Raw genomic sequence first — 24,888 nt, 5'->3', positions numbered from 1 at the left:
TAAAGCAAATACAATCAGAGAGGGTAAGGCTGGACCCAGTGGTTCACACCTGTAATCCCAGCATGTTGGGGAGCTGAGGTGGGAGGATCACTTGAGGCCAGGAGTTCTAGGCCAGCCTGGGCAACACAGCAAGATTCCATCTCTACAAAACAGAAAAAATTAGCTAGGCACGGTAGCCCATGAGTGTAGTCCCAGCTACTCAGAGGCTGAGGTGGGAGGATTGCTTGAAGCCAGGAGTTCCAGCTTAGCCTGGGCGATAGAGTGAGAGCTTATCTCTAAAAAGAAAGAAGGAAAGAAGGAAGGAAAGAAAGAAAGAAAGAAAGAGAGAAAGAGAGAAGAGAGAATTAGCAAATATAAAATATAGTGAGTTTCTGGAGAATTTCATCATGAACAAACATGGAATTCTAATCTTTATTACCAAATGAAATTCTTCCTGGGTCACCCAAGGAAGTTGGACATTGGATGTTGGGTAGACATGGCTTAAGACTCAACTGCTTTATCTATTAATCCTGTGAGTAACAGATAATAATAAGGGTAATGAATCTTTTCTACTTCAAAAAGATGTTTTGCAGATAAACTAATTAATGATGATAAAGTGTTACATCTTATTAAGTTTATTATGATCATTTTCTCATGATGAAGAGATAGATTTTGAAATGTGGTGTTCAGTAGGTGGCGTTCTCCCCTCTGGATCTATAACAAATTTCAGCTGTGTTCTAGAGACCATCTCTGACACCTTGTTGCTTCTGACTGTCGAAACAATAGTATTTACTACCATTTTCCTCCAGATTCATGAAACACTTAAGGTCATAGCTAATATTTGATTATGACTTGAATATCATTTGCATAAGCTTTGACATTTGCTCCATAAGTAAAATAGTATGTCATCAAATCTATATTTTCAAGTATATTTCTATATATTATATTAATTCTAAATTGTATTAATATAAATAAAATAAATATATAAACTAAATTTATATTTATCATATAAAATATATTTATGTGAATATATACATATAACAAAAATATAAGAGTAGCCAGCATTTAGTTAGGTACTATTTAATTGCCTTATATTATTTGATTAAATGCATTCAACAGTCCTTTTTTCTTTAACATTGATAGAAAATTAATTTACTTTTTTTCCATTTCATATGAGCAGGAGCATTGAGTTCAACTTTCTTTTTAAGTACTTTGGACTAGTAAATACTCAAAACAATGCCACCAGACTCCCTAAATACCTTGGTCATGGGCTGTTTCACTTCATCAGAACTGTCTGAATAAATCTGCAAAGCCAATTTGTTTAAAGATGCATCTGTCTCCAGTTTTCATTCATCTTCATCGAATCCAACCAATTTATCCCAATTTTTGGTTTAACACAATGAATGGATCTAGGGTCTTTGCATCTGCAATGAGCTCTTTAGCTTAAGCACATCTGATGTGGTTTGGATGTTTCGTCCCCTCCAAATCTCATGCTGAAATGTGACCTCCAGTGTTGGAGGTGTTTGGGACATGAAGGCAGATCCCTCCTGAGTGGCTTGGTGCTGTCCTTATGGTAGGAGTTCCCAGGAGATCTGGTTGTTTAAAAGGACCTGGCTCTCTCTTGCTCTGTCTCCTGCCATGTGCTGCACCACGCCCCCTTTGCCTTCTGCCGTGAACATAAGCTCCCTGAGGCCTCACCAGAAGCCAGACAGATGCTGGCACCATGCTTGTACATCCTGCAGAACCGTGAGCCAAATGAGTCTCTTTTCTCTGTAACTCACCCAGCCTTAGGTTCTTCTTTATGGCGATGCAAAATGGACTAATCCAACATCTCTAGGGAAATTTTTTTAAAAATTTCACTTTACAGATGAGTAACTGAGGAGCAAAGATATTAAGCAACTTGCCCACTGTCACATAGTAGACTGGAGCCAAATTTGAACCCAGATTTGATAGTCTGAATCTAAACCCAGCCTCTGAACTGCTAAAACTCACTCCCTCCTGTACCGCCTACACAAAATCCAATAGCCATGACAAAATACAAAACACAGTTAATTTTGAACACAGAATATAAAATTTACATTTCTTTTATGACAATGATCATGGAAAATTGTGATTGATATACGCAAAAATGTGGTGATATTTTGGAACTATTTCCCTAAAAAAAGTTATAGTTAGATTGTTTGGATAACAAATAAGCTTTTTGTTTATGTAGACAACTATATGTTCTCCTACTGCTAAATTTATAAATGATGTTTTTGTTTTCCTTGCCTATTAATTCAAGGAGTGTCTGTATAAGGAACAGCTTGGGAGGGAGGAGCAGCCAGAAATGGATTATTGGCTTCAGAACTTCTGGATGAAGTTTCCTGGAGATAATGACAATGCCAAGCCTCTGTACTTTTCCTCCCCAGGTGGGGAGTTTGGCCCCAGGACATTGTTCAGGTGATGGAACTTATTGGCAAGTGAACACAGAGAAATGAGTGCAGACAATTTCAGAATGCCAGGTGCCACTGTATTATCACCTTGAGTATTTTAATCCTACTAGCATCATTTTGACCATCAACCTTTATATATACACTACTGAATTATTATGTGACCTTCACCAATAAAACTATAACACAAATTTTGATTCAGGTTTTATTTGTCTTTTTCCCCAATATAGAATATGATCAATAACCAAAAAAAAAAAAATCCCAAATATATGGGCTCTGGCCTGTCACAAGAATATAGGAATCACTGTAAATTGTTTTAAAAAGATAACACTTAGCTATAACTGCAGATTTTTTTAAGTTCATGAAGGGGTAGGCTTCATGAAAGATGTACCAGAAAAAAAAATAATGGTTCTTGTCCTCATATAAAACTCACTGGGGCCTGATTGACAGTGGAGGGTAGAAGATCAAAAAACTACCAATTAAGCACTATGCCCTTTACCTGTGTGACAAAATAATCTGTACGCTAAATACCCACAACACGCAATTTACGCATGTAACAAACCTGTACATATATCCCCTGAACCTAAAATAAAAGTTGGGGGGAAAAAAAACTTAATTGCAGACTCAAATAAATTGGAAAAGTAATCCCAACTTTGAAGAAAACCAGGAAACCCTGTGGTTTCTGCTTTTTTTGTCGCTTTTTCAATGATGACTGATAGAATTCTTGCTGTCTATAACCGAAAAGCCTAGATCACACTGAAGTAAGGCGGGATTCCGCAGTTCAGACATGAACCTCATCTGTTTTTTTTTTTTTTTTTCCTTTCTCTTTTGTGCCTTCTGCAGGGCTGGCTCATCCCACAGCACCCTACATGTCCCCAATACTGCCACCCCTCCTTCCAGACTACAAGTTTTCTTATTTATGGCCACAGGAAAGGGGCTCGGTTTTATCTTTAAAATAAAAATAAACTAGGCATGGTGATGCACGCCTGTGGTCCCAGCTAGCGGGAGGCTGAGGCGGAAGAATCACTTGAGCCCAGGAGTTTGAGGCTGCAGTGAGCTATGATCGCATCACTGCTCTCCAGCCTATGAGAGAGAGTGAGAATTAATTAGTTCAAGTTAACTAATTAATTAAAAATAAATAGGACTCAATCAAAAAATGTAAAAGTTGGAGAAAAGAAAAAATAACTGAAATGCATTTTAAAATGCAAATTATATAGATAGGCGGAATATGTTGCTTTTCAAGAAATAGGTCAGAATCCTATAAGAGCCATAATTGTGGATAACAAGGCTGTAATGAGTCACTAAGGAAAAAGTCAGAGATACTAGGAGAAGTTTCAGGTTTTTGCAGGGGGAGTGGTGGTCGATTTTGCAAACAGTCTCTCTTGGGAAACATCATTTTGGCGGCTGCCATGCAGCATTGCATTTCTTTTTCTTTTTTTTTTTTCGATTTTTTTAAACTTTTATTTTAGGTTCAGGAGTACATGTGCAGGTATGTTACGTAGGTAAACTGTGTCATGGGGGGTTTGTTGTCACGGGGGTTTGTTACGTAGGTAAACTGAGTCCTGAGGGTTTGGTTATTATTTCATCACCCAGGTATTAAGCTAGTACCCATTAGTTATTGTTCCTGATCCTCTCCCTCCTCCCACCCTCCACCCTCCGATAGGCCCCAGTGTGTGTTGTTCCCCTCTATGTGTCCGCGTGTTCTCACCATTTAGCTCCCACTTATGAGTGAGAACAGCAGCATGGCATTTCTTTCTTTCTTTCTTTTGAGACGGAGTCTCACTCTGTCGCCCAGGCTGGAGCGCAGTGGTGCCATCTGGGCTCACTGCAACCTCCGCCTCCCGCGTTCAAGTGATTCTCCTGCCTCAGGCTCCTGAGTAGCTGGGATTACAGGTACCCGCCACCACACCAGGCTAATTTTTTCTGTTTTTAGTAGAGACGGGGTTTCTCCATATTGGCCAGGCTGGTCTCGAACTCCTGACCTCAGGTGATCCACTGGCCTCGGCCTCCCAAAGTGCTGGGATTACAGGCGTGAGCCACCACAACTGGCCGGCAGGGCATTTCTTACTGTATCTAGGATTGGTGAGATGGCCCCTGGATATGATCCTTCTGCTGAGGTAAAAAAAAAAAAGAAAAAGAAAAAAAAAAAAGTGGCTGGGCTTTGAAATAGTGGGTCTCACATAGGGTTTTAAGGTGCATAGTTACTGAATTGTGACAATTAACTCTCAGCAGGTGACACGGGTTAGATAAATCACAATGTTATATACTCTTTAACATTGTATTTTGGAATGATATATGTTTTGTACCACTACAGTGTTATAACGACATTTTATCAAACTTATTTCAAGTTTGTCAAAGGCCATCTTCAAACTTGAGCTTGACAAAACACCCTGAAGAAATTCTAAAGGGACAATCAACAGAAAATTCTGAAATTTTTTTTTTAATTTTTTGCCTTGAAATGGTAAAGTCCCATAACAACAGCTTGAATGGATTAACTTTATCCCAGTCACATATACAAGTCACTTATCTATAAATCACTTATGTAAAACATGTATACTTGGAATGACTTGAAAGAAACATGAAATCCGTCTCCATTATCTCACCTGTAAAGTGGAGATGATAACACCAGCTCTAACTCCTTCGGATGAGGAAAATGTATGTGGAAGTTAGAGCTCAGAAGAAAAAGCTGTTAGACCACGCTTGATTCAAATACTTCTCTTTAAAAAAAATTTTTTTTAAATTTATTTAGAGACAGGGTTTTGCTCTGTTAGCCAGGCTGGAGTGCAGTGGAGTGATCAAAGCTCACAGCAGCCTTAACTCTTGGGGTCATGTGAGGCTCCCACCTCAGCCTACCCAGTGGCTGGGGCTAGAGGTGTGCACCACTACACCCGGCTAGTTTTTTCTACTTTTTGTAGAGACAGGGTCTCTCTGTATTGCCCAGGCTGGTCTGGAACTCCTGGTCTGAAGCCATTCTCCCACCTTGACCTCCCAAAGTGCTGGGATTATAGGTGTGAGCCACTGCCCACAGGTGTGAGCTACAGGTGTGAACCACTGCACCCAGCCTTTTTTTTTTTTTTTTTTTTTTTTTTTTTTTTTTTGATTTGGTGAAGCTATCATCGTCAAGCTAAGCTAAGATACAGTTTCTGGAGGAATATACTGAGTAACGAGAGAGAAGGAAGAGACATATGCATAGGGTTAGGGTTAGAGCTAGGGTTAGGGTTAGGATTAGAGTTAGGGTTAGAGCCAGGGTTAGGGTTAGGGTTAGAGCTAGGGTTAGGGTTATAGCTAGGGTTAAGGTATCAACACAGAGAGTCAGCCTGAAATCAGACTGCCCTCTGCACCTCAGAGTCCTATCACTCTGAGAAACATTGAAGTATCGCACAAATTCAAAGCAGAAATTCCCATTCTGAAAACTTCAAGTTGAATCTGCAGAAGAGGGACACTTAATGCTCCACCCATTTTGGATGTCCCCCCCTTCTCTGCTGAAATGCTAACGGACCAGGGAATAGTCTCACATTCTCTCATTGTTCTCTAATCCACCAATCCAGTGGAATAAGCACATTCCTCCCTCGGGATCTTTTCTTTTTTTTTTATACTTTAACTTTTAGGGTGCATGTGCACAACGTGCAGGTTAGTTACATATGTATACATGTGCCATGTTGGTGTGCTGCACCTATTAACTTGTCATTTAACATTAAGTATATCACCTAATGCTATCTCTCCCCCCGCCCCCCACCCCACAACAGGCCTGCCTGGGGACATTTTCATTTGCTTTTTTTTTTTTTTTTTTTGAGATGAAGTCTTGCTTTGTCACCCAGGCTGGAGTTCAGTGGCAAAATCTCAGCTCACTGCAACCTCCACCTCTCGGGTTCAAGTGATTGTCATGCCTTAGCCTCCTGTGTATCTGGGATTACATGCACCCACCACATAATTTTTGTATTTGTGGTAGAGGGGGGTTTTCACCATGCTGGCCAGTCTGGTCTCAAACTGCTGACCTCAAGTGATCTGCCCACCTCAGCCTCCCAAAGTGCTGGGATTACAGGTGTAAGCCACCATGCCTTGCCACATCTTTGCTTTCTTCTGGTCTCTTCTTAGGTGAAACTACCATGGAGGCCTCTCTTGACCACTACCTTAATGTAACAGACTCCACTTTCCCCACCCTGCACAGCATGTCATGCCCACTTTCCCTGACTTCCTCAGATGCTTCTGGCTTATTTAACAACCAGCAGTCACTTATCAGATGATTCCTGTGTGCCAGGATGTGCTAAACAATTCATACACCATGATTCTAAATCCTCTCCATGGCACTAGAAGATAAATATCTCCATAGTACAGAGAATGGCACTAATTTTAGAGAGATTAAGGAACGAGCCCCAAATCACGGGGCACAACCACCAGGTAATCCACCACCAACCAACATCAATTAACTGAGCATCTACTATGTGGAAGGCATTTTGCTGAGTAAGAATACAAAATTGGCCGTGCTTCATCTCTGCTTCTGAAGGAGCTTCCAATCTTAGTTGAGAAGAAAAGCCAGAACAAAGCTTATCACTATATGTGACAAGTGAATGCAACAGACAAGAACTGCAAGAATTCAAAAGAGGGAAGAATCTGTGTAGAACAGAGGCAGGGAGACTTCACAGACAAGATGAGACTTGAACAACTGAAAAGGAAAAGTATCATCTTAATAAATGGAGGGGCAACCCAGGCAGGGGAGAGTTCACTTTTAAAAATGCATTGGTTCGTAGATAGATAGTATATTAAACAGGCTCTAGGTAAAAGTAGATTTTTTAAAAAGCAACTTAAGTAAACCAGATATCTGTATTGCTTTTTAAAGATATTCAGAATAAATCTAAAACACATATAGATGGAGGATGTTGTGAAATGATGCATCTGTGTAAACTAGAAAAAATGAATGGGTGAGATAGCACCTGTTGTAATCCTCTTTCTGTTGTCTTGGGGGAGAACTCCTGTAAAATTCCAGATTTTTGTGTAGTAAACTGGAGTTGCTGACTATGATTTGTATATGTGTACATTTCGTCTTGTCACAGAGTTCTAAGAAGAGTTTTTCCCCAGACAAGCACTGGTAAATGACATTTATTGTCTCCATGATTTGAGTTCAAAATTGGTTCAGTTTTACAAGTTAAAACACCATCCTTCTAACTGCCAACAATACACACTCAACCTGGGATTTGAAAATCCTAGTGGTGTTTTTCTGCTTCTTACCTCATTATGACCTGCAAGAAAGATCCTGTGATGAAAAGTTAGCTGACAATTCAGTTTGTTATGCCTGTAGCAAAAATATCCAGTGCCTTCTCCCATAGCTGTGCTGCTTTTGCCTTTCAAAACAAGTGTTTCACTTGTTTCAGATAGCAAAGTTGCAAAGTGTTTCTTGAGACAACCAAAGACTAGATCAGTGGTTCTCAACCTTGGCTGCTCAACAGACTGTCTGCGGGGTGAGACTTGGGTATCTACAGATTTTTAAAGCTCCCAAGGTGAATCTGACGTAGAGCTAAGGTTCAGAATCACTGTTTCCATTTTTCTGGTGGTTTCAACCCTGCATCACCTGAGAGATCTTACAAAAACATCAACATCTAGATGCCACCCGGCAGAGATACTGATTCCATTGGTCTGAGAACAGCAATATTATAAAACTCCTGATGTCTTTCTAATAGGCAACCAGTGTTAACTCTTATTGATACTAATTTCATATTGTCGTTTTCATCCTGCAGTTCTTTATTATAAAAGTGTTGGTCAATTATAGTCAGGCCCTCAGTAATATGAAAACCCAAAAGCAAAGGGCTAACGCTGGCCCCAAGGTTGGGAAGGAGAAGGGGACTCCATCTTTTGACCCTGGAGTCCTTGTCAAAATGTGTTTTTCAACCAATTAGACAAATTATAATACCTAGACCAAGGCTAACCACAGGTCAGATATTTATGGTGAACATTTGGCAAGGGTAAGTTCTTTGTTTTTCAGAACTTTCAGGTTCAGAAATATCAAGCCTGCAAAAAATTTTCCCTAAACTCTTGTTTGGGCCAGAAGAGAAGGGAGATGGGATTTTTGGATTCTCCTTATTTTGCAACCTTATTTTTAAAAATAGAAAATAAAAAACCTTTCTTTTAGGTTCTAGGGTATATGTGAAGATTCATTACATAGGCCAATTTGTGTCACCAGCGTTTGTGGTACATATTATTTCATCACCCAGGTATTAAGCCAGTACCCAACAGTTATATTTTCTGCTCCTCTCCCTCCTCCCACCCCTACCCTCAAACAGAACCCCCAGTGTCTGTGGTTCCCTTCTTTGTGTTCTTGAGTTCTCATTGTTTTGCTCCCACTTATAAATGAGAACATGGAGAACACGCAGTATTTGGATCTGTTTCTGCATTAGTTTGCTAAGGATAATGACCTCCAGCTCCATCCATGTTCCCACAAAAGACATGATCTCATGCTTTTTTTATGGCTGTAAAGCCTTCTTTTTCTCCTCTCTGCTAATGGCACCGGACTATCCAACAGCCTGCTGATACTTACATTCTGATATCAACTCCTAATACTCAGCATGTCCAAAACCAAGAGTATCTTCTACTCCCACTAGATCAAGTCCACCTTGTAATTTCATTATCCCTAGAAGTGGCACCACATGGCACCACAATATTTTTTCTGCCCAGACTCAAAGCTCGGTGCCACTTAGTGTGGCTTTTCTTGTTTTCCCGGTCAAATCAGAAAACGCATAGTGTAAGTTATTCACCTTACAGATCTAATGTCCATTTGTTCCTTTCCAGCTCTACGATCTACACCACGCTAAAGTCTCTTTCTTTTCCAAATGTGAATTATTGAACCTTATCATCTGATTTCTCCCTCACTTCCCATGTTTAGTGTCTTTCGTACGTCACCGGCACACTACACTTGCTTAAGTATACTTTTCGCCTTGTCACTTTCCTGCGTATAAACCTCCCCTGTCGGGTGCGGTGGCTCACATATGTAATCCCAGCACTTTGGGAGGCCGAGGATGTGGATCAAAAGGTCAGGAGTTCGAGACCAGCCTGACCAAGATGGTGAAACCCCATCTCCACTAAAAATACAAGAAAGAAATCACCGGGTGTGGTGGCAGATGCCTGTGATTCTAGATACTCAGGAGGCTGAGGCAGGAGAATCTCTTGAATCTGGGAGGCGGAGGTTGTGGTGAGCTGAGATCGCGCCACTGTACACCAGCCTGGGTGACAAAGCAAGACTCTGTCTCAAAAAAAAATACCTCCATTTTCCACCACTCCTAAAGGAAGCCTTCTTTTTTTCAAGATACATCATCCATGGATTTTACGATACTCTTCATATCTTATATTCCCAACCAGTCCCATAATCATTTCTTTCCTTATTTCTCCATTATCCCTAGACTGGCCTCCACACTCCCTTCTCTGCCCCCAGATCCTCTCTATGCTTACCTTCCTGAGAAGGTAAATATAAAAGCCACTGTCTCAAGGGGCATTGTCTTAAAGATCAGGGCAAGGATTTACCCAGGCTGAAGTTAATGCTTAGATGACTAACCCTATCAAGCTTATTATAAACTACATTTTACATTTGGGACAGAATCAAGAACACCCATGGGAGCCGGCTGGAGTTGACACCCGTTTCCACTGGAACCACCTACGTGTTTTCAGTTCTGCTGACCCAGATTCTGGGACTCTCATCAACTTCAAAAGCTGCTTATTCCAGGGAAATTCAGAGGAACAAGAATCAGAAGAGAGTCATGCTCCAGAACCATGGAGCCCTGAAAAGTAGGGCCTCCCAAAAATACGGTAAATAAAGATTAAAAATCAAAGGGAAGTACAGCTTGCGTCACATGAGTGGGCCTGCGATCTCAGTGAAAGACAGTCGAGACCCACGAAGCATATACAATATCATGAAGCACACGACACGAGCGTTTGTAATTTGAACATTTATAGGGGACACAGAAAGTATCCGTTGTTTGGAATTAATTTTACAGGTCACTGCTGTTACATGAAATCATTCTGGATGGCTCCTCTTAGGATGAAAAAGTTTGAGTGGCAGTTTCCATGGGGTTTCTGCGGAAAGCCAAAAGCCTCTCTGGAAAAGAAGCACTGCACAGCACATGATGGCTAGCAATGTGAAATTGCCCTGTGGCCCCGCACCTTGTGAGAAGGTCCCCAGATCATTCCTACAAGGGTTGTGTGTTTGTGTTTCCATTTTCAATTTGGACCTGTCAGGGTATGCCAGCCAGGGCCAATTTTTATCTCCCTGTGATGTCAGATCTTTGTAGGATTTGTGTTTCTTTTTGATATTGAATCACCCGGTGTTGTATATGGCTGTTCCTATTAATAAAATGTGTTCTGCTGACTTTGGGGATCTATTTCTTTTCATTATTTTCAAAAGAAACATTGAATTGCTTTTCCGGAGCACAGTTTTCAATCCCTTCTGCCTTTTTCTTGCATGTACGCTATTGTCATTGAGGTTACGGAGCTTGGGAAGAAAAGAAATTTCAAGAATAGAAGTGGAAGTCATGTTATGAATAAAATGTATGTGATGAGTTTTTTCACCGACAGAAAGCAGCTTTCCTGATGCCTCCCACAGTTGAGAACATTCTCTGGGCTCCCTTTACAGCATGCTTGGTTCAATCGGAGCACCTATTATCCTGCATAAAATTTCCCTCCTTGCCTCACTCTGTGTTTCCCACTGGGCAGGAATGTCCTTTAGGATGAGAACTGGGTCATTTATCTGCATTTTCATTGCCTGGAACAGCACTCTATAACTGTTTGTGGAATGAATCAGAGATATAATTATGTGCTTTTACACGTACAGAAATTGGAACACATATTTATATAAGGATATAATGAAAAAAGAAAAAAAATGGAACTATGGTAAAATGAAAAGGAGATGCTAGAACAGAAACCAGTCCCTGAGGTGGGTAAAATATTAGAAAAGGCTATAGGAAAATTTGAGGCAGTTGGCTTTTACTTCTCAGAAGCACGGACGAGTTCATACAAGAAAAACTAACATGACAGGGACTTTCTTCTGTAAGGCTAGCTCAGATCATACACCTAGTGCCCCTCCTGTAGTGACAAGTAAAGGGACCTGAAGTTTTTCAGTCAAGGGAGGAAACTGTCACGGGGAGTGAACCAACGAAAATAGTTGAAAAGGTTGAAAGTGAAAGGGTTAGGGTTTTTATTGGAATGTAGTATGTGCACTAAAGTTTATCTGTGGACTAACTTTGGATTTTACGAAAATCAAATAAAGCAGACTAAATCGAATGAACTTTTTGGCACCAGCTATAAATACTGTGGTGGTATTTGAAAATAGGTATCTTAGGACCTCTCCATAAGGAAGCAGAGATCTTTGCAGGAGCTCCTTTGAAATACCCCCTCAGAATGCAGGGTTTGAAGTGTTCTGAGGAGAAGTTGTACATAGTTTTTAGTGGGTGCAGACTCTGGAGTCAGACGACCTACATTCCCATCTTAGATCTGCTGCTACTGGCTGTGTGACTGCAGAAGGTTTTTAATCTCTCTGAACCCAGTTACTTCACATGAAAGATGTGGTACCCATCTCATTTGGCTTTTGTGAAGATTCAACAGATTGACATGTAGCAAGCAGTCCACAGATACTGGTTGTTTTTGTAATAATCATTCTTTCTAGTACTGTTTCAACTTATGTTCTACAGAAGACCATTAGCTGCTATTCAGTAGCTCCCTAATGAGGCTACCGATGCTGAGAGACTGCTGGTATATCTGTAGGTCTTTACTTCTGACACCAGGGGAAAAGAGTCTTGTCTTCCCAAAAATGTTCTTGCATGGTCCAAAGGTGATGGGTCAGTAAAAAAAAAAGGAAAAAAAAAAGGTGATGGGTTTGATAGAGCATGAATCAGAATTAATCTGATTAGTCTGATGATGAATTGATTTGATCAATAATTCATATTTTGATGCAAAATATAAAATATAAAATTTCAAAACAATGGAGGGAATTAAAGGGTTAAAAGACAATAAACCAAATTGTTAACTGATTTTATCTCTGGGCGAAGAAATCACATGTGATTTTTCTCTTTCTTGTTTATACTTTTTTATTTTTTGAGATGGTGTTTTGCCCTTGTCACCCAGGCATGAGTGCGATGGTACAATCTTGGCTCACAGCAACGTCCACCTCCTGGGTTCAAGAAATTCTCAGCCTCCCAAGTAGCTGGGATTACAGCCACATGCCACCATGCCTGGCTAATTTTTTTTTGTTTGTTTGTTTTGTTTTTTTAGTAGAGACAGGGTTTCACCATGTTGGTCAGGCTGATCTCGAACTCCTTACCTCAGGTGATCCACCCACCTCGGCCTCCCAAAGTGCTGGGGTTACAGGTGTGAGCCACTGCACCCCGGCTGTATTTTGTATATATTCCACACTTCAGTCAACATGAAATCCTAGGGGACAGGAGGATGAATTAATTTCAAATCATCAAGCTTATCTCAACAGAAGTTTGATTTTTTTTTCTCCATTTACTGTTTTTTTTCTTTTTTTTTTTTCCATTATCTAGTGTTTTAAGACTGTTATCACTCCAGGAATGAATCCTCATACTTTATGTGTCAGACATAAAAATTCCCCAACAATGAGATTGCCAATTTGAGAGCCCAGGCATACTTAGAACACTCCTAGGGAACGTCCCCTAACATGTTTGACTTACCTGGAAAAATCATTGACTTTCTCTATACAGGCTTAGAGCAGGCTGTGATATTCTTTGTAGTATCTAGACATGACCACAATCACATTTTGTTGGTGCCTTGCAGGAAGGAACATATCTGAGATAGGCAGTTAGAAAGAAATTCAGGCCAGGCATAGTGGCGCAGGCCTGTAATCCCAGCACTTTGCGAGGCCGAGGGGGGAAGATTGCTTGAACTCACAAGTTTGAGACCAGCCTGTACAAAAAAATAAAAAATTAGGCAGGCATGGTGGCACATGCCCATAGTACCATTTACTTTGGAGGCTGAGATGGGAGGATCAATTGAGCCAGAGGAGGACAATGCTACATTGAGCCATGATCGTGCTACTGCACTCTAGCCTGGGCAGCAGAGTGAGACCCTATTTCCCCCAAAATAAAAAATAAAATTAAAGTCCAGGTGCAGTGGCTCACGCCTGTAATCCCAGCACTTTGGGGGACCGAGGTGGGTGGATCACAAGGTCAGGAGATTGAGACCATCCTGGCTAACAGGGTGAAACCCCATCACCACTAAAAATACAAAAGAATTAGCTGGGCGTGGTGGGAGGTGCCGGTAGTCCCAGCTACTTGGGAGGCTGAGGCAGGTGATGGGCGTGAACCCAGGAGGCGGAGCTGGCAGTGAGCCGAGATCGCACCACTGCGCTCCAGCCTGGGCGACAGAACGAGACTCCGTCTCAAAAAATAAAATAAAATTAAATTAAATTAAAAATAAAAAAAGAAAGAGAGAAATTCAGATTAGAGGCTCAAAAGTATCACTGGGAAATTTTAAAAGCCTGGTAAAGCCCATCACATCCTTTAATAAAGCTATGTGTCAAGTAAGAAAGACTTCTTTCTGGCAGCATCCTTTCAGGTCCCAATAATCTAGATATTAAAGACCATTCCCATAGTCCTGATAACCATATAATTTGATCCATGTAGCTGACAACTTTACTATTAGATGACCTTGAATGTCCTCCAAGGGTCCTTAGTCTCATCCCTTAGAGGATTTGTGTTTAAAGAACATGTCTAGATTGTTTTACTGATAGGAATTCATAACACACCATCATGCTTTATTTTAAAATAAGACATATTTTGCTTATAAATCAATATCATTCATTCCATTAATTCTAGGCACATTTTCCCCATGGAAAGTACGAAACATATGGCTCCAAGATGAACTATGGTCAGAAAAAGAACCAGCATGGAGACTACTTACAGAGATAGAATCCCAATTTGAAGAGTTCATTTTTCCGTGACTGTGTGGCTCAAAAGAGCAGCAAAAGATGCACATTGTTGTCTGAGCTAACCGTGTATCTACATTATGGGCAGCAAGTACCAGCACTGACGTGGTGCATGTCTCCTCCAAGCTCTGCCATTGAAGCCTCAGGGCCCAGCCCAGCATGGAGCGGGGATCTTAGCATTTGAGGTGAGACTCATTTGCCCTCCCTTGTCTTCATCATTATGATTAACCACGTAGTCATGAAGTTTATATTTTTACTCTTGAACAATAAATACATTGAAGCATGGAAAAAACTAAACATCTAAAATACCCAGTGCTTAACTTTAGCTCACAAATCCCAGTAAAGGGATTTGTGATCCTAAAGGGAATTCCCTTTAGGATTATGGAATCTTCTGACTAGCTGACCATTTACCACGCCCCCCCACCACTGCCCCAGGTAGCTAGAGTGAAGAGCATTCCAGCATCATATTTATTAATGCCACCCGATGGCTTAGAGCAGGGAATATTATATATACAAGGCATAGTTAATAAGAGATGCAAAGGAAAGAAGGATAGGTTTGTGAATAGACCATGTTCTGTATGCCCATAAAATGACAGAAAAATGCCAAAATGGAGCCAAAGGTCAGCAAAAAGGACAAGATGAAGGGTTCAGAATTCAAAGAGAGGCACACTCAAATGAAACACGACATTTATCCAAAGGAAGCTGGGTGACAAAACACACTGAGTGTGGATGGCTACCAAAAAAGGAAAAAAATCAGTGAGGTCGGGAGTGGTGGGTCACGCCTGTAATCCCAGCACTTAGAGCGAATCACTTGAGGTCAGGAGTGGTGGGTCACGCCTGTAATCCCAGCACTTAGAGCGAATCACTTGAGGTCAGGAGTTTGAGACCATCCTGGTCAACATGGTGAAACCCCATCTCTACTAAAAATACAAAAAATAGCCAGGCGTCTGGTGCACACCTGTAATCCCAGCTACTCAGAAGGCTGAGGCAGGAGAATTGCTTAAATCTGGGAAGCAGAGGTTGCAGTGAGCCAAGATCATGCCACTGCACTCCAGCCTGGGCAACAGAGCAAGACTCCATCTCAAAAAATAAAAATAAATAAAAATCTGTGAGATCCCAGGCAATTAGGAGTGCAGGGGTAATTCAGGTACCTGGACCTGAGTCCCAGCCTGACCTTAAATGGCTGTGTCTCCTTGTCCAACTCACATAGCTCTGTTCCTACACTGTTTCATGCTATGTAGGAAGGAAAACCTCGAAGTCAGTAAGATAAGGACGACTGGGCAAGGTAGCTCATGCCTGTAATCCCAACGCTTTTGGAAGCCAAGGCAGGATGATCACTTGAGCCCAGGAATTTGAGACCAGCCTGGGCACAAGAACCAGCAAGACCCCTGTATCTACTTTAGAAATACACATATAGGAGGGAGCCCACAGGTGTTAGTGAATCTAGCAACGCCCTAATGAGTAAATCCTCTGCAATTGAAACTCCTCCACAATGGAGTTAGCCACATAAAATGAAACATCACAAGTTGCAGGAGAGACTGAACGCCAGCTCAGTGGAAATGCTCTACAATCTTTATGTACGTGCAGCTGGCCGGCAATGCGCTGCCACGAGAGGCTTCCAGGTGAAGTAGGTGAACCGACTACAGAGAAAGATGTTAAGCTGTTACCTGGCCTTTCCAGCCTCACTGCCATGGCCATGTTTTCTTCTTCTTACACTTTATATTAACTACTAATGCAATAAAAATAGGAAAAAGACACTGATCATTTCCACGTGTAATGAATTCATTCATTCATGACATTTCATCATCAATGGTGTCAAAGAACCCCCTCAGCCAGACATCTGCCTTTAATTTCTAGCCATGGAATTCAAAGATTTTAAGCTTCATTGGAGGCATTTCTGACAATAAGCAGATAGACAACAGGAGTAGGTTTGAGGAATTTTCAGTGCAATAGTAGTTATGAGCTTAACTTTTTTTTTTTTTTTTTTGACAGGGTCTCGCTCTGTCACCCAAGCTGGAATGCAGTGGTGCAATCACAGCTCACTACAGCCTCAACATTCTGGACTCAAACAGTACTCCCACCTCAGCCTCCCAATTAGCTGGGACTACAGGTGCACACCACCACACCTGGCTATTTTATTTTATTTTATGTATTTACTTTTTGAGATGGAGTCTCGCTCTGTCACCCAGGCTGGAATGCAGTGGTGTGATCTCGGCTAATTGCAAACTCCACCTCTCAGGTTCAAGTGATTCTCCTGCCTCAGCCTCCTGAGTAGCTGGGATTACAGGTGCCCACCACCATACCTGGCTAATTTTTATATTTTTCTGTAGAGACAGGGTTTTGCCATGTTGTCCAGGCTGGCCTCAAACTCCTGGACTCAAGCAATCCTTCCACCTCAGCCTCCCAAAGTGCCAGGACTGCAGGCAAGAGCCATTGCGTCTGGCACAAGCCTAGCTTTTAAGGGAACTGATTTGTTTTTTGCTGGGGAGTACAGGGGAGAAGGACACTCTGAAAGAAGATCCCACAGTGTCTTTGCTTTCTCCTTGTGAGGACACCCTGGCACCTGACTGGCTCCAGATAGCCTCATCCCAAAAATTGTTCCAAGCAGAAAGTGTGTGGTCTGGCTTGGTATCCTAGAGGGGAACACCCAGCACTCCCTCCAGAAGAGCCTTCTCAACTCTGCTCCTTTTACCATCTGCTTTCTTGACTTTTAAGCTTTTCTTTGTCATTAGCTTTCCAGAAATATATTCTATGTCTTCTAACATAACTGGCCTATTTTAGCCTATGTTAAATTGTAATTTTCACCACAATGCCCCTCTAAGAACCCTATGACATTTGTATTTTTCCCACTCCTATAATCAAAACTCTTAGGCATCACAGAGAAACATTAAAACACATCCTGTATATTATTAGAGGCATTCCCATTTTTAGCTTTGCTACCTGAGTGTCCATTGAGAAACATTTTGTCCTCATTAGTGTGGAGAATACAAATAATTATGTCATCAGCGTCTATGTTCAAGGAGCTGAAACACTAACTGACTAAGCCTTAGAATGAACCAAAACAAACAAAACACTATTCATTGCCACTCATCTCTTCCTTAGAGTTGAAACCTAAGCTAATTAATTATCGACAAGTTACAGGTCTCAAACATAGCTTATGTCATGACGTTAGCCCAATAGCCCATGTGTAAAATAATGTAACGTTCTAAGAAGAGAGTTAGGAAAATCTCCCACAGCCAAAATAGAAAATATATCAACTTTAGGCTTTGTTTTAATAAGACTTACTCAGTATTTTGTTTTGGTACTTTGTAACCATTTTCATCTAAACAACTTATTGTTATGTTTCTGTATTTATCGCAGTAATCATCAAAGGTCTGGATACATTTTTGGTTGGTTGGTTGCTTGGCTGGTTGGTTGGTTTAAAGGGGGAGAGGTCTAGGAGTAGAGGAAGTAATTATTTTAAAATTACTCTGGAAATTATTCCTTAGAATAAATATTCTTAGTAAGGTAAGTGTTACCAGTAAGGTGTTAAAACATAAAACCCAACAACTTGTACACCTTTGGTGGCTGAGCTGTTCCTCCAGAAGTGAGAGCACTGTTAAGAATACTCCAGGTGGCCGGGCACGGTGGCTCACGCCTGTAATCCCAGCACTTTGGGAGGCTGAGATGGGCAGATCACGAGGCCAGGAGATTGAGACCATCCTGGCTAACATGGTGAAACCCCATCTCTACTAAAAATACAAAAAATTAGCTGGGCATGGTGGTGGGCGTCTGTAGTCCCAGTTACTCGGGAGGCTGAGGCAGGAGAATGGCTTGAACCCAGGAGGCGGAGCTTGCAGTGAGCCGAGATTGTGCCTCTGCACTCCAGCCTGGGCGACAGAGCGAGACTCCGTCCCAAAAAATAATAATAAAATAATAAAAATTAAAAAAGAATACTCCAGGCCTCTAAGAGTCAGTCCAGATGTGTAGGTATAAAGTATCTTTTTATAGATATAGGTCTCAAGTATATTTTGGTCTGCAAGTATTGAATAAATTATAAGAAGGCTATAACAAAATCAGAGAAAATGGGATGGAAAGGGACATCCAAAATGCACTTTTTCTCTTCTGCTGCCTTGAGGAATACTGCTCTTAAACTATTTCAGAGAGCTGGGCCTCTACATTGTGCATATGCCGTCTGAGGAAGCTAAGCTGTTTCCAGTCCACCAGCAACATATGCAAGTTATTATCATCACTTCCTGCTAATATTTGGCTTTATAATTAACTTTAATTCCTCCTTCTGTAATTTAAGCAAACTTCTCTACTTGTCTTCAATAAATATAGTGGCTTTTGTCCAAAGTTCTCTATATTGCAACACTTTTTGAGTTCAGCAGAGCTAACTTACTTCTCAATAGTCTTTTCTTTTTATGTAAACAATTCCAATTCCTTTCACTTTTATTTAATAATCCTATTTCCCAACACTTGAACCATCACTGCTTCACTCCTTTATTTTTTTTTCCATCTTTGGCTTAGTGTTAAATTGAGGAGTTCAAAGTGTGACAGTTTCAGTAGAGAATTATTACAACCTTAGTTTTGATACATACCAAAATTCAATAGGCAGATTCTCGGGGTCACGTTGAAAGTCAACAATGAATATTTGGGCTCCAGATTGATTACAAAAGCCGTAGGATATTATGCTGGCCCACAAAGTCAAACATTCCCAGAAAGGAAGGTTTAAATATGTCATATAATTTCTGGTATCCACAATATTTGAGATATTTAGAGGAACATTGAATTTAAGACAAAGTCTGCGCCCTCATGAAATTTATAATCTATGCAGAAAGGATTGGCAAATAACTAATACAAGAATAAGTGCTAAGGAAAGGGATTTGCCAAGTGATTAACCAAAGATTCAGAGAAGGAATAAATAATTTTGTATGGAAAGGAGTGGCAGGAGAGGGAGTGGGTAACACTGTGTCTTACATACCACCAATCATGGCTCAGTTCCATACCGCATGGCAGGGCAGCCCAGGAGAGGCCACCACTCAGAGCTGGACACGTCACCTGGGGTGGAGCAGTCATGGTGAAACAGAGCCAGCACCAGGTGCTGGGGAAAAAAAAGTCTGGTCCAACAGGCAGAACATGATACATAGAGAGAACTGGAAATAACAATCGATGGTAATCCAGACTGCCATTCTCAGGGATAAGGAAATAGAGGAACGAGACAGCACATTAAAAGAATGCAGAGGGAGAAAAGGATTCACCAAAAGGAAAGGAGGATTCTGACTCACAGATGGAGAACAGCAGGAAGGCGAAAAGGAGAAATAACCAGGCACAGTGGCTCACGCCTATAATCCCAGCACTTTGGGAAGCCAAGGCAGGAGGATTGCTTGAGGCCAGGAGTTCCTGGCCTCAAGAGACTGAGGTGGGAAGATGAGCCCAGGAATTTGAGAATGCAGTGAGCTATGATGTGCCACTGCACTCTAGCCTGGGCTACAGAGCGAGACCCTATCTAAAAAAAAAGAAAAAAAATAGAAAAGAAAGAATTGAAAAGAGGAGAAATTATATTTGGAACTAGAAAGAAGTAGCAAAGCCATGGAGGACCACAGGTGCGACGTTGGGGCAGAAACGTAGTGGAATGATAGTTGTGCATGTTCCCCACAAGGTGTGTCTGGCACAGGGACATCACATGTATTAACTCAACCTTCACGGCAATGTCATTTAGTAGGTACTATCACTGCCGTTTTACAGGTTAGAAAGCTGAGGCACACAGAGAGGGCAAGTAACAGGCCTGAAGTTACACTGCTGGTGAGTCGCAGAGCCATGCTTCAAACCTAGCCTCCTGGCTTCCGAGCCCAGCACTTGGCCACGGCGCTGTGTAGGCTGGCTGGGGCTTGACTGCTTCCTGGATGTTTATGGAATACTTTCAAGAGAAATATTTTCCTGAGAGCCGACGCCTCCTCTGAAACCCTGCAGCCTTCTCAGCAGGAAACAATAAGGTTTTCCCTTATTCAGCCTTAGTGAAAGGCACGTCACAGGCCCAGAACTGCATTTTGTTTCCAATATTTCAGACACATATAGGAAGGATAGAAGCATAAGAAAAGGAAGGGGTTGGGAGAAACATCATCTCACTTTAAATATTTCCTTTATGAATGAGATATTTTGTCTGAATAAAAAGAAAACAGACAGAAGACAATGAAAACAATATGTGATATTGAAAGGCCAGTTTTCTAAGCCAAGCTAAAATTAAAATTTTAAAGCCAAGTTAATCCAAAGAAAGAAAAGGCAGTTAAGAGCCATAAGAATACATCCACCACCTACCCAGCACTTTAACCACTGAATTTCTTTTCAGTCCCCTTTCCTGCAGGGGAAAACTGTCAAAACCAAGAAGTTAGAGAAGGAAACAAAAAAAAGGAAAACTGAGAGGTGGTCTTTGACTAAGTGAGGTTAAAGTGGAAGGCAGTCTCGCACTGACTTCAAGAAAAGTTAGAACAAGAAAAAGATGTTAAACTGGTGATAATATTTCAAATCCACCACTTAGTCATCATTTTACTACAGAAAAACACAGTTAGGTTCAAATGTGTTGACACAAATTTCAGTTTTGCCACGCTGAGAAAAATGTAACTATTCTCTCTAAATCATGTTTACTTTTTTCTTTTTCTTATATTTTTTTCTTTCTTTTTCTTTTTTTTTTTTTTTTTTTTTTTTTTGCTGGTGAAGGTTTTACTTCCTATAAAGAAATTGGAGCTGGGCACGGTGGCTCATGCCTATAATCCTAGTACTTTGGGAGGCCCAGGCAGGAGGATTACTTGAGTCTAAGAATCCAAGACCAATCTGGGCAACAAAAAGAGACCTGGTCTCTAGAAAAAATACAAAAATTAGCTGGGTGTGGCTAGCAGTCCCAGCTACTCAGGAGGCTAAGGTGGGAGGATCACTTAAGCCCAGAAGGTCAGAGGCTGCAGTGAGACATGAGTACCCCACTGCACTCCAGCCTAGGTGACATTGCAGAGAAAGAGAGAGAGAGAAAGAGGGAAGGAAGGAAGGAAGGAAGGAAGGAAGGAAGGAAGGAACTGGGATTGACATGTGGAATGACTTTCTAATTTTTTCAGTTGCTTTCCTTTTTATTAAATTTAATTTTCCTGGTGGAAATGTAGTAAGCGTCAAATATAATTTTTTTTCAGAGACTTGAAACTCTAACTGAATTTTTAGAAATGGCTGAGGCTGTGTCCATCTGGGCCAACAATTTCAGCCATTTGGGGGATCCGTGCAGCACGACAGGTCAATTCTACAGTGGTAATCAGTGTCACTCATCAAGACAGACAAGTGATCGATTGTTATCTGGCAATCTGCCATGGAAGTGGGAGATACTAACCAGATATTGCCCAAAGAACTGTAAACTGGTTCACTCATAATTTAGAAACATGAAGCATGAAATGAAACATAGAGTTCACAAGAAAGTACAAAACATCATATTGAATCAGCCTATGGACCCATCCAACCCAGGATCCAGTGCTTGCCCCTGTTCTAAAATATGCCAGAGCAGGCCAGGCTTGGTCACTCACACCTGTAACCCCAGCACTTTGGGAGGTCAAGGTGCGTGGATCATCAGGTCAGGAGTTCGAGACCAGCCTAACTAACATGGTGAAACCCCGTCTCTACTAAAAATACAAAAAAAAAATTAGATGGGCATGGTGGTGCACACCTGTAATCCCAGCTACTCAGGAGGCTGAGGCAGAAGAATCGCTTGAATCCAGGAGGCAGAAGTTGCAGTAAGCCAATATTGCACCACTGTACTCCAGTCTGGGCGACAGAGTGAGACTCTGTTAAAAAAAAAAAAAAAAAAGAAAAAAGAAAAAGCCAAAGCAGATGTTCCTTCCTTCCAAACCCCACCTGTAATGAGATCACATCAACACCACCATCTCAGACCCAACCAGAAGAACCAAGCTCACCCCTAACCTTGGCCCCACCATTCCAGGCTTGCCTGCCAGGGTGGCGGGTTAGCACAATGCCCCTTGACTGCAGCCTGGGCTTCCACACCTCCAGTAGCTAACTGTTTTGGCTGGGAACGTAGCTGTTAGCCTTCAGCAGAGCTATTCATTTGCTGGACATAGAAAGTTAAAACTATGCTCTATGTCAAGCCTTTAATGGACATTATCCTGGACAATTGTGTGAGTCTCCTAAGGTGTCCTCAGCCTCCACTTTTCCACTCTTCCCCAAGCACCATCGGGCCATCAATCCCTGACACATAACTTCACAGTGACCTTGTGAATTTAAATCAGATTGCCTCACTTGCTCCCAATACTTGTCAGAGACCAGTTAAGTGGTATAGAGAAAAGTTAAGTCTCTAAAGGAGACAAGGTAGAATGGGAGCATTGTGACTTAAATTAGGCTGATCAGGGAAGACTTCATTAAGAGGTGAGATTGAAGCCAGGCACAGTGACTCATGCCTGTAATCCTAGCACTTTGGGAGGCCAAGGCGGGCAGATCACCTGAGGTCAGGAGTTCGAGACCAGCCTGACCAACATGGAGAAACCCCATCTGTACTAAAAATACAAAATTAGCTGGGTGTGGTGGTGCATGCCTGTAATCCCAGCTACTTGAGAGGCTGAGGCAGGAGAATCTCGTGAACCCGCGAGGCGGAAGTTGCCGTGAGCCGAGATCATGCCATTGCATTCCAGCCTGGGCAACAAAAGCGAAGCTCCATCTCAAAAAAAAAAAAAAAAAAAAAAAAAAAAAAAAAATTGTGAGATTGAGCAGAAACATGGAGCAAGTGACAGAGTGAATCGTGCAAGATGTCTGGTAAAGAACATTCAGGGCGGAGGAAACACTACGTGCAACGGCGCATCTTTCTCTGGAGGTGAGAACTCACTTGACATGAGGGCAGTGAACAGAGTGGAGTGAACAATGGAGAGATTGGCAGGAGATGAGGTGAGGAGGGAAATGGGGGTGAGGGACTGCAGATATGAGAGAGACTTGCAGAACAGACAACAGACTTTGGCTTTTGGCTTTTTTTTTTTTTTTTTGGAGTGAAATGAGAGCTTTTTGGAGTGCTTTGAGCAGAAGAGTAACATGATCAGATTTATGTAAGAGAATTACTCTATGGAGAACAGTTGGAAGAGGGGGCAACAGTGGACATGCAGTTGCCAGTTAAGAAGGAAGTTACTTCAATGCTACAGAAATGTTGTTGGCTTAAATAGAGAGAAGGGTAGCGATGATGAAAAGTGTCAGAATACAGATATGCTGATAAAGATAAAGCTGAGAGATTTTTGCTAATACAGGTTCTACTCGATTATTATAGGGTGGTTATGTCCAGATTGTCAAATCAAGTTTAGCCTAAAGCTGCCTCCTTACATATTTTAAGTTCAGCCTAAAGGTTTCTCTGTACATCATGAACTATAGCAAGCGGAGGTGTAAACAGACTGTAGCCTACTCTTGTGCCAATCGCTCAGTTTTGGCCAATCAAATGTAGCCAACTGTTCGAGCCATGTTCAAATAAGGCAAACGCAGAGCTGTAACCAATCCAGCTGTTTCTGCACCTCACTTCTGTTTTCTATTGGTCACTTTCCTTTCTCTGTCCATAAATCTTCTTCCACCACGTGGCTGCACTGGAGTCTCAGAGCTACTCTGGCTTGGGAGCCTGCCTGATTCATGAATCGTTCGTTTCTCAATTAAGCTCCTTTAAATTTAATATGGCTAAAGCTTTTCTTTTATCAAGATAAACCCATGGTAAGCTGAAAATATTGGAAGTCAAAAATGCATTTAAGACACCTAACATAGCGAGCATCATAGCATAGCTTAGCCCACCTGAAACGTGCTCAGAACACTCACATGGAGCACGTTCACCTACAAAATCATCTGGCAACACAATCCACCGTCAGTTGTTGGTAATCACGTGGCTGACTGGAAGCTGCGGTTCACTGTTGCTGCTCAGGATCATGACAGGTTATTGTACCACATATTACTAGCCTGGGAAAATATCAAAATTCACAGTCTTGCACCACCATAAAGTCAGAAAATTATAAGTCAAATCATTGTAAGCTAGGGACCATCGGTGGATGTAGGGTGAAATAAAAGAGTAAATGACAAAACATGTGAATGTAACGAGTTACCACATGTACCCTAAAAATATGTACATCTAATTATACACCAAGTTTTAGAGTAATTAATCATTTTTTAATTTTTTTTTTTTTGAGACAGGGTCTTGCTCTGTCTCTTGGGCTGGAATGCAGTGGTGTGATCTCGGCTCACTGAAACCTTCACCTCTGGGGCTCAAGTGATCCTCCCGTCTTGGCCTCCCAAGTAGTTGGGACTACAGGCATGTGCCACCATGCCCAGCTCATTTTTTTTTTAAATTTTTTATAGAGACAGGGTCTCATTATGTTGTCCAGGCTGGTCTCAAACTCCTAGGCTCAAGCGACCTTCCCACCTCGGCCTCCCAAAGTGCTGGGATTATATGCATGAGCCGCAATGCCTGACCTAATTAATTAATTTTTTTTTTCTTTTTTGAGACGGGTCTCGCTCTGTCGCCCAGGCTGGAGTGCAGTGGTGCAATCTCGGCTCACTGCAAGCTCCGTCTCCTGGGTT

The sequence above is a fragment of the Gorilla gorilla genome, chromosome 8 (genome assembly GCF_029281585.2).
Source record: "Gorilla gorilla gorilla isolate KB3781 chromosome 8, NHGRI_mGorGor1-v2.1_pri, whole genome shotgun sequence".
Taxonomy (NCBI): Eukaryota; Metazoa; Chordata; class Mammalia; order Primates; family Hominidae; genus Gorilla; species Gorilla gorilla.
Note: the sequence above shows the minus strand (reverse complement) of the source record.